This window comes from Bos taurus, chromosome 18 (genome assembly GCF_002263795.3).
Source record: "Bos taurus isolate L1 Dominette 01449 registration number 42190680 breed Hereford chromosome 18, ARS-UCD2.0, whole genome shotgun sequence".
NCBI classification, from domain to species: Eukaryota; Metazoa; Chordata; class Mammalia; order Artiodactyla; family Bovidae; genus Bos; species Bos taurus.
Genome location: NC_037345.1, coordinates 22,581,256 through 22,597,901, shown reverse-complemented (window position 1 = coordinate 22,597,901; position 16,646 = coordinate 22,581,256). Strand labels below are relative to the sequence as shown.

At 45.7% G+C, this 16,646-nt stretch overlaps 1 long non-coding RNA gene across 1 annotated transcript; it reads right to left on the bottom strand.

Annotated features, from left to right (window-relative positions):
• Positions 1–11,807: 11,807 nt before the first annotated feature.
• Positions 11,808–14,772, bottom strand: LOC132342808 (uncharacterized). Its single transcript, XR_009491314.1, has 3 exons — positions 14,731–14,772; positions 12,736–12,900; positions 11,808–12,025 (listed from the first exon to the last, which is right to left on the bottom strand). It is a non-coding gene; the product is annotated as an uncharacterized lncRNA (long non-coding RNA).
• Positions 14,773–16,646: the final 1,874 nt, after the last annotated feature.

Below are 16,646 nucleotides of genomic sequence, written 5' to 3'. Positions count from 1 at the left end.
TAAGGACTTTTGTCCCCAAGGCGTTGGCCATTAAAGAGTCAATTCCCTCATACTCAGGACTCCAGGGATGTCAACCTATAATTTAGTGATGTCCCAGTGTCCACTGGACATGCAGCCCTGACCATATCTCAGCCTCTGGAAACGTCCCTTGTTTCTCCCTCAGGCTGTTTGGAGAAGTCAATCAAAGCCCCGCTCTGAATAGTTAAAGTATCAGAAAGTGCTCAAGCCCATAAAGCAAATGTGTGGAAAGCACAGTAGTTCTGACTCCCTGGATTCTCTTGGATAAAGAAAAAAAAAAGTCAGCATTTACTGAGCACCTACTATGTTTTATTGTCCCCTTTGGTGCATTTTACCTTCAGTATTGCTATTATCATAGTCTGTAGTCATATAGTCACTCAGAGTACACTACACTTATTTCAAAATATTTAAGCTGGGTCTAGGTGGCTCACTGATAAAGAATCCACCTCTAATGCAGGAGACCTGAGTTTGATCCCTGGATCGGGAAGATCCCCTGGAGAAGGAGATGGCAATCCACTCCAGTATTCTTGCCTGGGAAATCCCATGGAGAGGGGAGCCTGGTGGGCTACAATCCATGAGGTCACAAAAGAATCAGACATGACTTAGCCGCTAAACAACTATGCTTTTATACTGTATATGCGTATCTCCTCTCAGCCTGACAACCATCACCCAGGTGTAGGAAGCAATTGTTATTATCCCCATTTTACTGAGACTAAAGTGAGATTTTGGAGAAAGCAATGGCACCCCACTCTAGTACTCTTGCCTGGAAAATCCCATGGACCAAGGGGCCTGGTGGGCTGTAGTCCATGGGGTCACTAAGAGTCGGACACGACTGAGCGACTTCACTTTCACTTTTCACTTTCATGCATTGGAGAAGGAAATGGCAACCCACTCCGGTGTTCTTGCCTGGAGAGTCCCAGGGACGGGGGAGCCTGGTGGGCTGCCATCTATGGGGTCGCACAGAGTCGGACACGACCAAAGTGACTTAGCAGCAGCAGCAGCTTCAAAGTGAGATTTGGAGAACTTAAGGGGCATGTCTGAAGTTACAGATCTAGGAAATAGTGGAGCTGGGACTGAAACCTAGTGCCATATAACCCACACTTAAGAGTCTGAAAAGGCTAGGCCCTTTAGCAGAGGACCTTTCAAAGGCTGAAGACCAGGGCTTGGATGGGAGGGCGTGGGGCGGGTACTCATGTCCCAGAAACCTCCTTGCCTTGGGAGACGTGCCCGTGTCCAGTGACAACCGCTGGCACAGGGCATCCACAGCTCAAAATCCAGACGCCCCCGGCCACTTTGCTTCTCAGCCACAGTGAAATCAAAGTTTATTTTCATTCTCCCCTTCTCCATGTTAAAGGAAAGCAGAGCTTGGGCCCCAAATTCCATTCTAAATAAGGGATTGGAAGACTGTTCAATCTAATTAAGATGATTGGGTAGTTTCAAAAGAAGTATTTCACATGCGCATGTGTATGCCTGCACACACACACACACACACACACACACACACACACATACACACACACCCTTCCAAGCAGACCTGGAATATATTTTGAGAAACAACATGCTTCCTTGTAATAAAGGCAACCAGAGTTCCCTGTATTACCTTTAGGAGAAGGCAGCTGGGATGTGCATGTGACACTACATTTTTAATAATCAGTTCTAAGACCTCAGGATGCATAAATCAGGAACCTACTTTAAAGGTGACAGGAAATCTTACATCACTTATGTTTCATTAGGGCCACACCCTCATTGCTTCAGGATTCCAATCTGCATTCCCACAGTCCCTCAAACTCAGGGTCCCCAACCCAGTGTCACTACACAGCGACCCTCCCCCTAACAACAGCACCCTCCTCCCAGGCTCTAGAACTGTGTCTTCACTCCCCCTGCCTTATTACCTCTCACGCCTCTCCCACCCCCACTGCCAATCTCCTCCATCTAACCCATCACCCAGTTCATCATGCTTTACTCTGCTATATCTTTCAGCTCTTAACATCCTTCTCCTTCCCACTCTGACTATCCGGTTTCCTGCCTCCTAAGCACCTCCCTGCCCTCATTTCTCCATAATTCATCCTACCCACTGCAACCAGAGGGATTTCTCAATGCACAGATTCACCTGCTCAAACAATATCGTCCTCAGGCATCATTGTGGGTGAGGTTTATTAAGCACTTGCTTTGCTCTATGTCTTACATGATTTTTCCTAGTCTGAAGACTTGGAAATTGAAGCACATAGAGGCTAAGCAATTTGCCTAAGACCTTGCATTTAGTAAATGATGACAAGAGTAGGCTTGGGGTTGGGCAATATGGGGCCAGAAGCTGAGTGCCTCACCCGTTCATGGTCCCACCTCCCTTCACAGACTGCCAGGAACATTATCTTGGCCTTCCACCGCCCTGCTGGCTCCTCCTGTCCCAGCCACGCCAGGTCCACCACTCAGATGGACACATCTTCACCCATCAACATCCTTTTAACATCTTTGCTGAAACACATTTCCTCCATTGCCCAACCACACACCCCCAGCTGCTCTTATTAGTGGAATCCTTAATCACGCCTATGAGATGGTCAACTTTCTGAGGGTGAGGATCCGACCGTATCTGTCTATGTCTGTTTTTCCTGGGCCTCACACAAGGTCAGTGCCCCTCCGCCCCCAACCCCCACAGCCGACTCTCTACTCTGCTTTCAAAGATCTGGAGAGAGCTTTAAGTCTTTTTATTATGGAAATTTCCTAACACACACCAAAAAAATATTTCTGTAAACAGAAGCAGAGAGAACGGTTGGATGGGCCCCTGTCAACCGTCTTCAGCAGCTATCAATACTTTGTCAGTTTTGTTCCATCTGTTTATCCCTTATGTTTTTGCCTGAGATAGGAAATAAGTCTCAGACATCATGGCATGTCATCCACAATTTCTACAGTCCCTAGTTCTAACAGATAAGAACTTTTAAAAAACTATAATTATAATATTGCTGTCACTGACAAAATTAACATTATCATACAAAAGGTGTCAGTAAACTTCAGACCTCAGGCCAAATCTGGCCCTTTGTCTGTTTTTGTAAATAAAGTTTTATTGGAACATAGTGACACCTGTTTGCTTTCCTATTCCCTAGGGCTACTTTCGAGCTGCAACAGCAGAGTCGAGCAGTTGTAACAGAAACCATACAGTCCACAGAGCCTAACATATTTACCTTTGCCCTTACAGAAAACTTGCTGGCCCGTGATATGTAATATCCCATCTGCCTTGAAATATCTCGGATTGAAAAGACATCTCTTTATTTTTTACTTTTTAATTGAAGTACAGTTGATGTACGATATTATGTAAGTTACAGGTATACAAAATGGTGATTCACAGTTTTTAAAGGTTATACTCCATTTATAATCATTATAAAGTATTGGCCATACTCCCTGTGTTGCACACTATATCCTTGTATTAACAGCTTATTTTATACATAGCAGTTTGTACCTCTTACTCCCCTACCTCTATATGGCTCCCCATTTCCCTCTCTCCATTTTAACCACTAATTTGTTCTTTTTGTCTGTGAGTGAAAGATCCTTTTAAACCACAGTTCTGATCCAGTCTCTTACGTCCTCAATTTTCATTGACCTCTTGTTGCCTGTGGGGTGGAAGATCAGAAATCTAGTGGAATTTTCCAGGATCTTACTGCCCACTGCTGCAGCCTAAATCTTACTTGTCCTTCAACCCCGTGCTCTCTCTGTCCCAGTTTGTTGGTCCTTGTGTAATTCCTCAACAATCCCTTTTTTGGGCCTTTACACAAGCTGTTCCCACCAGTTATCTTCCCCTCCCCAATCACTGTCTTTGCTCAGTTCTAAACCAATTCTTTCCTCGGTTATTAGCTCAAAGCCCCCTTCTCCAGAGGGTCCTCTCTGAGCCCCCAAACTTCCCTGAGCCCCCAGAACCCTCTGTCGTGAACAGTGCTAGTCTTTTGCTGTACATGGTGAGCGCACATGTAACCACGCACGTCCTCGTTGGTTGCTGGACCACCGTCTGTTTCTACACTGGATGCCAAGTCTAGGAGAGTGGCCAGTATCTTCTTTCTCATCCTTGAGTCCTTGGACTTTAACATGTTGCCCAACACATAGTAGGAGTTCAACAAATATTTGGCAAGTAGGTGAATCGATTAGTTTGTATTTGTTGAACTGAAATGTCCCAGGATAAGGCGGCAGAATAGGGCTTCCCAGGTGGCTCAGCGGTAAAGAAACTGCCTGCCAAAGCAGGAGATGAGGGAGACATGGGTTCAAACCCTGAGTCGAGAAGATCCCCTGGAGAAGGAAATGGCAATCCACTCCAGTACTCTTGCTCTGGAAAATCCCATGGACAGAGGAACTTGGCGGGCTACAGTCCAGGGAGTTCCAAAGAGTTGGATGCGACTGAGTGACTGAGCATGCATGCAGTTAAGTGCAGATGATAAAGAGACAGGTATCTGAGCATGCCGGGACAATTTTCCCCATTCTCTTAATCAAGAACAAAGAGAATAGTGGGGAGCCAAAGGTGTTGAGGTCACACAGCAGGAAAATATTAGAGCAAAAAACCCCATCCTGAGTCAAAATTGCTTCGTTGGATATCTTTCTGTTTAATTTTTAATTACAAAAGTAATATAAAAGTGTGAAAAACTACTAAAGAGCATAATGGCAAAGTTCCTCCATTCCAGTTCTGAAATCACTATTGATGTATTTTTCCAGGCATTTCTATTCACCTATAAATGTACACATACATGTATATATATACATACACATCTATAAATGTACATACATATGTATATATGTATCAGTTCAGTTTAGTCACTCAGTCGTGTCTGACTCTTCGTGACTCCACGAACCGCAGCATGCCAGGCCTCCCTGTCCATTACCAACTCCCAGAGTTTACCCAAACTCATGTCCATCGAATCGGTGATGCCATCCAACCATCTCATCTTCTGTCATCCCCTTCTCTTCCTGTCCTCAATCTTTCCCAGCATCAGGGTCTTTTCAAATGAGTCAGCTCTTCGCATCAGGTGGCCAAAGTTATTGGAGCTTCAGCTTCAACATCAGTCCTTTCAATGAACACTCAGGACTGATCTCCTTTAGAATGGATATATGCACCTATAAATGTACGTATGTGTGTCTATATATACACACTTATACATGTACCTACCAACACTCACACACATTGGGAGTTGTACAAATACAGGCGTAATCTCTGCACATGCTTCTGAATGTGTGCTTGGTGTATCCCACAATCCCCCACTGTGTTCTCTAGCCTGTCCAGTGTAGTTTGCATTAGGGTCAGGACCAAGGTGAGGTGGAAGGGGCAGCCTGCACTTTAATGACCCCTTGGATACCTCCTTAAATTTTGCACCTTGGGCATCTCATTTTCCTCATCCTAACCTCGGCTGTGGTCCTGCTTTGCAATATACATCTTATTTAATCCTCAGGGGACATCAGTGTTGTAAGTAGGTGCCATTATTATTGGACTTCCCTGGTGGCTCAGGTGGTAAAGAATCTGCCTGCCATGTGGGAGACCTGGGTTTGATCCCTGGGTCAGGAAGATCCCCTGCAGAAGGAGATGGCAACACACTCCAGTATTCTTGCCTGGGAAATCCCGTGGACAGAGAAGCCTTGTGGCTACAGTCCACGGGTCACAGAGTCAGACGTGACTGACTAACACACTTTCAACACACTATTATTATTACTTTTTTTGGCTGTACCACACAGCATGCAGGATCTTAATTCCCTGACCAGGAATCAAACCCATGCCCCTTGCAGTGGAAGCTTGGAGTCCTAACCACTGAACCATCAGGGAAGTCCCCTTATTATTATTACTACTGTTATTTTCATTTCACAGATAAGAAAACTTGGATCAGAGAGGTAAAGTGATTTCCCCAAGTTGATTCCGGATTGAACCCCAGACTGTCCAACTCCAAAGCTGTGTCTTAAACCACGGGGTGCTGTGTGATTCTTTGAAGGTTAGAGAGTAGCACAAATGAAGTCTGTGCTTGGCAGATTGTCCTGACATTCACAAGAGGAGAGCTGGACCCTGTTCAGGGGCAAAGACTCGGCTGGAAGGACGGACAGCATTCGGAGGAGGTGGCGTTTGAGATGAGATGGAAGGACGGCTAGGTGTTCAACAGGAGGTGCTTTGCAGGAGGTTATTCCAGGAAGAGAGAACAGAAAGTAGGTCGGAGGTGGGAAGGGCAGGGGCTGCTCCAGGAAGGCATATGGTTGAGTTCGGCTAGACCACAATCAGAGACGCAGAAAGGAGTAGGGAGAGGCACCAGCTGTGGGGCATGCCCACACAGGGATGCCCCTTTCTGGGGTGGGAGGGCTTCACCCAGCTATGCCCAGGGGCAGGGTGACTTCTCTTGGGGCTGGGGTGGGCTCCAAGCCCCCACTGCGCCCGGGAGTTGCCTACGTCTGTGGGCCTCAGATTGGACCGGGACTTTGCCCCTTCCTTCTCACTGGATAAAGGAGGAGAATCAGGCAAGGATCTGCAGGTTGCTTGGAGAAAATCTCTCTCGTCTCTTGGCACCAAAGTTTTCAGCTGTAAAGCCTGACCTAGAAAGTTGTAGTGAGTCCCAGGGCATGGGGCAGAGTCTCAGAGGTACACGTGAGAGGTGGTTCCTGGGCTCTCGGGGAGGCAAAGGCCAGGAGGCAGGTGTGATGAGAGGGCTTTCCTCCTGCCCCCATGATGGAAGATGCCCCTCTTCCCTCCCCATGAACAGACAGCTTGATTTCCTGCATCCTAGAAAGCATGGGAACAACTGGAATGCCCAGGTTTCAGGAAAACAGGCTCTTTCTCAATGATTTGTACCCTCTCTGTGGATCATCTCTGGAAAATCATTAATTCCTTATGGGCCCCCAGAGCCACCCAGCTGGTTTCCCAGTGAACTCCCAGCAGGTACTTCCCAGAGTGCCTGCCTGGCTTCTCTTTGAGACCTCCATCCTCAGCACAGAGGGGCATGTCAGGGCCAGTGGTCCACACAGACAGCTTCACCTTGACTCCTCACCTCTGCCCATCAACTGCTTCATCACCTGGGGAGCCAGACCAGCAGGGGATCCATCCGAGAAGGCCTGTCATTATGAATATTGCAGCCTCACTGCCTGGCACCCAGGCGGTGCTCAGTGAATTACAGGAAGTAATGAGTCTTTCAGTGAGGTCTCTGCCAGTCCCCAAACCCGACTTCTTGGTTACCAGACAAAGATCCCTCAGGCAACTCTTACAGGCATCTATGGCCACTAAGTTTTCCAGTAACTTAACCTGGCTGCCATGTCTTCTTTATTACAATAAAATATATGTAACATAAAATTTACCATTTTACCCTAAAGTTAACAATTTAGAGACTTCCCTGGTGTGCCCATGGCTAGGACTCTGTACTTTCACAGCCCCGGGTTCTATCCCTGATTGGGGAACTAAGATCCCGAAAGCTGTGTGATGCAGCATAAAAATAAAATAAAATTTAAAAATAAAGTACACAATTCAGCGATATCTAGTACATCCACATTGTTGTACAACCATCATCGCTACCTAGGTTCCACAATATTTTAATTACCCTAAAAGAACCCCTATAGTCATTAAGCCTTCTCCCTGAAGCCCTAGGCAACCACTTATTTGTTTTCCCGTAAGGATACCCCACTTAAATGGAATCATGCAATACATGGACTTTTGCATTTGACTTCTCTCACTTAGCATAATGTTTGCAAGGTTCATCTCTGCTGTAGCAGGGGTTAGCACTTCATTCTTTTTTATGGTCAAATAATGTTCCATCATATGGATATACCACATACTATTTGTTCATCCCTTAGAGGACATTGGGTTGTTTAATGTCCTCTGTCTAATCTGAATAGCACTGCTATGAACATTCAAGTACAAATTTTTGTTTGAACACCAAGTATATAATCAGGGGTGGAATTACTAGATCATACAGTAATTCTGTGTTTAACTTAGTGAGGAATTGCCAAAATCAATTACCAGTTTTTCCCAAAAGGCATACATTTTTATCATGGTTGTTTAGAAAATGTGTACAGAGAGAAGAAAAAGTTAGTATCACCCATCGTCTTGGCCTAAGCCTTGCCAACTTCTCTGAATGTTTCCCACCAGGATTTTTTAGAATGGTAAGTTGATCCATATTAGTACACTTTCTTCAAAATTTTATTTTATTAAAGAATAGTTGATTTACAATGTGTTATTTCTGCTATACAGCAAAGTGATTCAGTTATACATATATGTATACCCATACACCATTCCTTCTCATGTTCTTTTTCATTATGGCTGTCATGGGATATTGAATATAGTTCCCTGTGTTAAGCAGTAGGGTCTTGCTGTTTATCCATTCTGTTTATAATAGTCTGCCTCTGCTCACATTAGTACACTTTTCATTGACCAGTTCACACAAAAACAGAAATGTCATTTTATGCCGCCTTCTGGGTGACAGCCTTTTAAAATTATTTAACTACTTATTTGGGGCTGTGCTGGGCCTTAGCTGCTGCACAGGTTTTTCTCCAGTTGTGACGAGGGGGCTACTCTACAGTTGTGATGCATGAGCGTCTCATTTCAGCGGCTTCTCTTGTTGCGAAGCACATGGGCTCCATAGTTGTGGCTCAGAGGCTCAGTTGCTTCCAAGCATGTGGGATCTTCCTGGACCAGGGATCAAACCTGTGTCTCCTGCATTGTCAGGCAGATTCTTTGCCACTTGAGCCACGAGAGAAGACTGACAATGATTTTTTAAATGGCAACCTTGGTCCTCCCTACCTTCTTTCCTGCTATACTTTACCCCCTTACATTCATCACCATCCAACTCTCCTGTGCTTATCAGAAACCCTGTCAGATGGGATTGCCGACTGTTTTGTTCACTGCCCCACGTACTGCAGAGATTCAGAGAGTATTCGTTGAATCAACTAATGTTTGTGAATGAATGAAACATAGCTGCCAATTTAAGATATCAACTGGGTTTTCAATGCATTTGCTGGAACACAGCAGAAAAGGTTATCCATTATTCCGCACGGATCACCAGCCACACTGGAATCTCCCCTCCAGCCCTTATTTTTCTGATGAAGAATAAGGAAGCCTGGAGGCAGTCCCTGGGAATTGCATTGGCTCAAACTGAGTGTCTGCCCACCCTTAAACTTTCCGCATACTATTTTGCAAGGAGGCCCCCCTCTCATTTTCACCCCAGGCTCCTGTAAGGGGCTGGAAAAGACCGTCCTGAAAAATCTCAGAGCTCCAAGCCCATTTGGTCCTAATTTCGGGACGGGTTTCTTCCGAACTCCAACCAAAGCCAAGGGTCCCCAAGAGAGACCATGTCTCTGCCTCTACCTTCCTGTCCATGTCAGAGCAATTCTCCCAGCCACCTTGTCACGAGCCCGCTGTGCTGCTGATATTAGTTACAGATGATGGCAATTAGAGGCCGAATCTCCCTGGCTCCTGGTAGAATATTGAGACAGAGCTACAGCTATTTTAAGATTTTAAGCAGATTTATACTTAGTGCTTCAAAGCAGGCCAGTCAGCAAGGAAAATATGGTAACTGTTGCTTTAAATTATAGCTATCATTACTTCAAAAGGAGATTCAATCAGAAACCACTGAAGACTAAAACTATTTACATCTCCTGACACTTAAAAGCAAGCGAGCAGTTTTAACCTGTCAGCCTTGGACATGTTGGCTACAGAGGGAAAGGAGCCTTGCTGGCCTGTGAAGAAAAACATTTTCAAGGGAGCAGGACCTGAGAAGGGATCTTGGGGGTCCTCCCCGTCAGAGCTTGCTCCCATCTCTCTCAAGTGGCCCAGGAGGGATTTGAGGTCTAGGGAGTGGGACACTGCCCAGGTCTACAGGCAGCAGTCTGCAAACCCCTGGGAAGCCTGGCTGTCCCCAAAGCAGGAGGACTGCCCTTTTCTGTCTGGCCTCTGGCCCCCAGGTCCCTGCCTGGGGGAAATCCCGTCTCATCTCATTAACACGAATCCCAGGACAGGACTGTCCTTGCTTTCTCCAGGCTCCACTGCATGGACTGGGCAGGAAGGCTGGGTTATGTATCGATCAACTCAGAGCCTTAGACAGTAGTCAAAAGCATTAGCTGCGGAGACAGACTTCTCTGGGTTACAGTTTGGGCTCTTGAATTTACTGGCTGTGTGACCTTGGACAAGCCACATAATCTCTCTGAGACTGAACTTCTTCATCTGTAAGAATGAGGTGATCCCAAGTCCCCATTTCATAGGATTGTTGAGATGCTTACATGAGAGGATGTATGTGATGCAGCCTGCCCCATCTACACACACACACATATAGGCACACACAAACACACGCACACTGGCATCTGGCTCTGAAGCTTACAGCACCGCAACTCTTCCCTGAAGGTCTACCTTGTCTCTGCGAATAGATCTTTAGCTCCTTGAGAGCAGGAATACTATTTTAGAATACTTCTGGATTTTTCTCTGCCTCAGCTGGGCCTGCCAAGGGGGGATGGAGGTTGGGGAGCACCAGCTTTACTGTCTGGAAGGACTGGCTCACAGCATCGCCCAGCTGTGTTGCCCCCGGGGAAGTGCCTGAAGCTCTCAGACCTTGTTTCCTCACCTCTAACTGATCCACGGAGATGATGTGAGGACCAAGATGGGAAAACATAAATAAATTACCTAATGCGTTAAAAGGGGCTATTGCTATTATCACAGTTATTACTGACACACAAGCCTGAAGGCAAAAGAATGTCTTTTCAGTTGGAAGATGGATTCTGTTCTTTTCCAGGGGATGGTGGTATCAAGGAAAGTTTTTAACGAGAACTCCAAACTTGGAGAACTCTCCCGGGGGCCCTACCACTCAGATTCCCCGATGGGTTCTTAGCACCTGTTTTGTGGCAGGCAACTAACTCCCCAGGTGCTTCCAAATAAGCTTTCTGGAAGCCAGAAGGTCCAGGCAATAAATAAGTCCCTCTCAGTTCCTCTTCTTCTTTTTTTTTTTTTTCCCCCAAGAAAGAGGAGTGTAGCAGAGAGATCTCATTTTCCAAATGGGTGTGGTCTGTTTTTCTGATGAGACGACTTCTTTGTCTCAGGCTGTCAGGGTGAGTTCTGAAGCACAAGGGAGCCTGTGCTGTGTTCTGGGCCTGGGAGGACAGATAGGATGTCATCGGATGTCCCCAAAGGGCAGCCATTTGTCCCCAGAAGAAGCCAAGACGAGGGTGAGACCCCAGGCTGACCAGAGTTCTGCTCCTCGCCTACACGGAGGAGAGTGGCAACTCAGGACCCAAGGGAACAAGAAAAGGACATGGCAGGGAAGATGGTTTCCCAAACAACAGGGCTCTGGGCAGAACCTGCCGGGCGCAGACCATCTGCATGCCTCACCCCTCAAAGCGCACTCCCCTCTCCTCTCCTGCTCTGTGGCCCTGGAAGCTGATCCAACTGGTCTGGATCAAACAGGTCCAATGTGCTTCCTGCTCCCCTCCCCTCCGGGGAATTTATTCTCTGGATCCCTCCCTGGGGCACCTGGGACAGGCAGTGAGGTCAGCAGAGAGGCTCACGGAGGTCCTTTCTAGAGATTCTGACTTCTCAGTTCTGATGGCTGCTCCTTACCCTGGTCCCTTTGGGCCGAGAGGTGGCAACAGCTCAGTGCCATCCTTGGGTTTCTCTGCACCCTGCCCATATCTTTGCAAATACAGTGAGTCCCCTACATATGAAAGAGTTCCATTCAGAGAGAGGGTTAGTGAGTCTGGTTTGATCATTAAGTCCAACAAACTTAGCCTGGGTTCCCAACTAACACAAGTGGCTATATAGTACTGTTCTGTAATAGGTGTACAATGCTTTTCATGCAAATAATACATTAAAATGAACAAAAAATTAAAACATTTTAATCGTACAGTACCCTGAAAAGTACAGTAGTACAGTACAACTGCTGGTAATAAGGGGCTGAACAGGCAAGAAGAGTTACAGACTAGAGGAGGGACAGGAACCGGGAGATGGTAGAACTGAAGGATCATCAGCAATAGGAGACGGAGGGCAAGCTGCAATTTCTCTCCATGGTAGGTCAGCTGGTAAAGAATCCACCTGCAATGCAGGAGACCCTGGTTAATTCCTGGGTTGGGAAGACACCCTGGAGAAGGGAACAGCTATCCACTCCAGTATTCTTGCCTGGAAAATCCCATGGACAGAGGAGCCTGGCAGACCCCAGTCCATGGGATCGCAAAGAGTCGAACACGACTGAAGGACTTCCACTTTCATTTTCTGACGTTGATGACACAGGTTCTGGTTCCTTGCTGGAACCAGAGGCATGTTTGCATGTTAGTTCTTTGTATGAAGGGGACTTATAGTACCTTTCAATGGCCTCCTCGAATGACTCTGTTTCCTACTGAAGCTCTAACTGCCAGTCTGGCATCGATGGTACCAGCCTGCTCCAGACTTTGTTTTCCATCAGTATGCGTGATGGGGACACCCCTTCCAACCTCACCAGAGAGGTGGCTGTGACATAGGGCACTCTTGGGGAGGGCTTGAGGAAAGACAAGGAATGTCACCCCTGCCAGGCCGTCAGGGCCCCCAGGCAGCCCAGGAAAGCCCACTTTCTAAGAAACTGGCAACCATAAATCATTCTAGGCAAGATGCTGTGAGTGTCTCAGCCACAGAGAGGAGAGTGGTTGGGCAGAGAGGAGCAGAGGCAGGAAGGGGTCAGAAGAGGGTTGGAGGAGACAGACAGACCTTACCTAATCTCCTGATGACCCCGGGGAATTCCCTCTATTTCTAAGCGATCATAAAATACTCACCTAATTTAGGAGGAATCGGAGACAAAAGAAGTTGCTTCACCACGAGCACTTTGCACAAGACGGTCTTCATGATAAGTTGTGGAGGATTTAAAAGGTTGCTGACATTTTCCGTTATGTATCTTTTCATTAGAGGTAACTATCACTTTAAGCAAATTGTTTCAGGGCCTGGAATGTGGCAATAAGTGATCTAATTAGTGTAGGTTGTAATTTAGGAAGGTTCATTATGTCACAGACATTATGACTCCTGGGTATTACTAAAGGACTCATTTGTAGCCCTTGAAATGATTTTCTCATGAACACACATAATGTCACCCATCAAACTAGTGTGGAGCCTTCAGATGCCTGGACACGTACGAAACTCCAGCTTTCTTGGGAACTAGGTTTCCAGACGGTAATAAACAAGTGAACAGACAGTTAGAGGAAAACCCAGTTTTGACTAAAACAACACTGGACCCTTCAACTGTGTTACCCAACGTCAAACTAATCACTTAGGACAAACGAGGCATTCAGTGAGAACCAAGAAGCCTATGACCTCTAAATATTTTCAATCTCATGGAGCCAGAAGGCCTGAGAAATGGCTGGCTTTGAGTTTTTGCTATTTTCTTTGGTACCTTTCTGTCGCCCCAAAGAAAGCACACTTGTGATATTCATAGTCACAAAAAGAAAACATGCTGTCAACTGAACCACCAACTTGTAATAGTGTCACTGGAGTGCAGCAGAGCCTAGCTGCTGTCTACTTACATGTTTCCCTTCCTCCTGGGCAACAAGGTCAACTACATTTCCCAGCTTCCCTTGCAGTTAGGGTGGCCATGTGACTGGGTTCTAGCCAATGGGATATGGGTTGATGTGCATCACTGCTAGGCCTGGCCCATCAAGCCTCAGCATCATACTCAATGCTTTCTCTTCCTGCTGCCTACTATCAAAACTCAAAGATCCAGAGTAGGGTTGGCAGGTGCAGGGGCTGGCAGAACCACGAGATGGAAAGAAACTAGAGTCTGAATGACTGGAGGAAGAGAGCTCCCTCCTACCCACTGTCAGGAGGACAGGACATTGGTGAAAACTAAACTGTGTGTGTGAAGCCACTGAGCTCCATGTGCTTTTACATCAATAGTTAGACTCTGGGTTAATACACGCCTATAGGGTTCCCCATTGCATCAGTCTTTCTCGGCTCCATTGGTTAAAATATTGAGGGTCTCTCCCTTCTATAATTCGTGCTATGAGAGCAATGGGGTTCTTTTCCAGTATTTTCAATATATATATTTTAAAAGAACTATAAGAACATACTAACTTTCAAAACCTTGCAACTACAGACATTCACAGACATGAACAAAGCTGACTGCCAGAGTTGGATCTGCTCCTCATGAACAATAGTTGTTGATATAGTGCCAGGGAATTGAGTAGCTCTGCTTCCAACTAGATGGGACCAGTCACTGAAGCAAGGGGGACTGCTCTGACTGATCAGGCCGGGGTCACGTGGCCATCTCCAGTGCTAAGAGAAACCCAGGGACTGAGAGTAGAGAAGAGATAGCTTCTGAAGGCAAATCAAGGTGCTGTTATCAAAAGAAAGGAGAAGTGGATGCTAGGCAGGTGAAAACTAGAGGTACCAATTGGATACACGTTCAGATGAGGAAACTAAGAAAAAATTCTAGGCACTTCTCTTGGATTGGTTTAAGAAAATGTGATACATATTACATTACTCAGCCATAAAAAAAGAATGAAATAGTACCTTCTGCAGAAACATGGATGGACATAGAGATTATCATACATAGGGGAGTAAGTCAGACAGGAAAACACAGATATCATATATTGCTTATATGTGAACTCTAAAAAATAATGCAAATGAATCTATATAGAAAACAGAAACGGACTCACAGACATAGAAAACAAATTTATGGTTACCACGGGGGAATTAGATGGAGAGGGGTATAAACTAGAAGACTGGGATTAACAGATGCAAACTACTGTACATAAAATAGATAATCAACAAGGACTTACTTTATAGCAGAAGGAGCACTATTCAGTATCTTGTAATAACCTATAATGGAAAATAATCTGAAAATACATATATAACTGAATAACTTTGCTGTATATCTGAAGCTAACACAATACTATAAGTCAACCATGCTTCAATTAAAAAGGAATGTACAATTAAAAAAGAAAACAATTCTCAGGACTTTGCCAGCAACAGACAGCTAAGAAAGGCAATAGAACAAACCATCCTCTCCTATGTCAGCTTTCTCCCCATCACCCCTGTGGTAGCACGGGACAGCATGTCCACAGGGCAGATGTTTTTGGCTCTGTGACTCTCAAACTGCCAGCAACTGTGGATAATTATAACCACAGAGCAACCATGTTCCCTAATGCATGGGCCATAAACCCATCGGCTGTCCAGAGGCTGCAGAGGGATTTATAAGAGGCCATTCATCTAATTAATAATTGGTCTGCTGCCAACTTAAGTGGTTTTGTGCTGTTAACCAAAGTATGTTTTTAATGTAAGGAACTTACTCCCATTAGCTGTCTTCTCTTTTGAAAATATGACCAAGTAAAAGGCAGAGATTTCACAAGCCGAGAGAATCACCTGGCATTAGCTGGCCTCTTAAGAGTTTACCTGCTCAGCCAAGTTTATTTTCAACATTAAGCCCCAAAGGACCAAACCCATCTTTCGTGGAATAAACGTTGAGGGAGAATCCCATGCAGTGCTCGTCCTTTGGCACTTGATTTTGTTCTAGCATATAGCATCAGGGACCAGGCATGAAATAAGACGTCCTGGGCCATACTTCCTGGGTGGCACTGTCACCTACATCGGTGATTAGGACTCTTATGTTTTTTGTGCTTGTTAATGCAGAAGCATTTCTAGCAGATATCATTTTGGGGAGGCGCTTGCGTCTTGGTTTGTTAAATATTTTGATGGTCTCAAGGGGTACCTTGGTGCTATTGACTACGTTGTGCTTCCCCAAAATTGTTACACTGAAGCCCTGTCTCCCAGTGTGATTGTATTTGGAGGCGGAGCTTTTGGAGGTAATTAGGTCACAAGGGCCTGTCCTTGTGATGGGATTAGTGCCCTTAGAGAAGAGATAGGGGCTTCCTAGGTGGGGCTAGTGGTAAAGAATCCAAACCTGCCTGACAATGCAGGAGCTCCAGGAGACACAGGTTTGATCTCTGGGTTGGAAAGATTCCTGGAGGAGGGCATGGCAACCCACTCCAGTATTCTTGCTTGGAGAATTCCATGGACAGAAGAACCTGGTGGGTTACAGTCCACAGAGTTAAAAAGAGTCAGTCGGAAACGACTGAAGTGACTTAGCACACATGCCCACAAGAAGAGATTCAAGAGAAAAAAGAGCTGTCTTTCTCTACCACACAAGAAGCCATCTACAAGCCAGGAAGAAGGCTTCCACCAGTAACCAAATCGGCTGGAACCTTGAACTTGGACTTCTCAGCCTCCAGAACTGTGAGAAATAAGTCCATGTTGTGTAAGTCACCCAGTCTATGGCATTTTGTCATAGCAGCCTGTGCTAAGACACTTGGCTAGGTCCTTTTCCATCTGCCAGTCACCCCACTGAGCACCCTCCAGTTCGGAATAAAACAAATCCTTCTTTCCTTTAGGAGCAATGGCAATAATCTGCTTCCCCAGCCTCCCTATTGGTGATCCTTTCAAAATATCCTCAAGAATGTTCTTCTGGGCCAGGCACAAACCAGCATTCCTCCAGCTGATTGTGATTTAAAAATACGAGTTATTGAAATGCTTAATTTGGTCCAAAGCTTGCCTCAGCTGCTTGATCTGCTAGATTAAAACAAAAGAAAAAAATTTAAAATCCTCCTAGGACTTTTCCAGACTTTCTCTGCTTTTGCCAGGCTGTGATCTAATCCTAGAAACCTCTTAAGGACTGTTTGGGCCTAGTTAGAGTTATTTA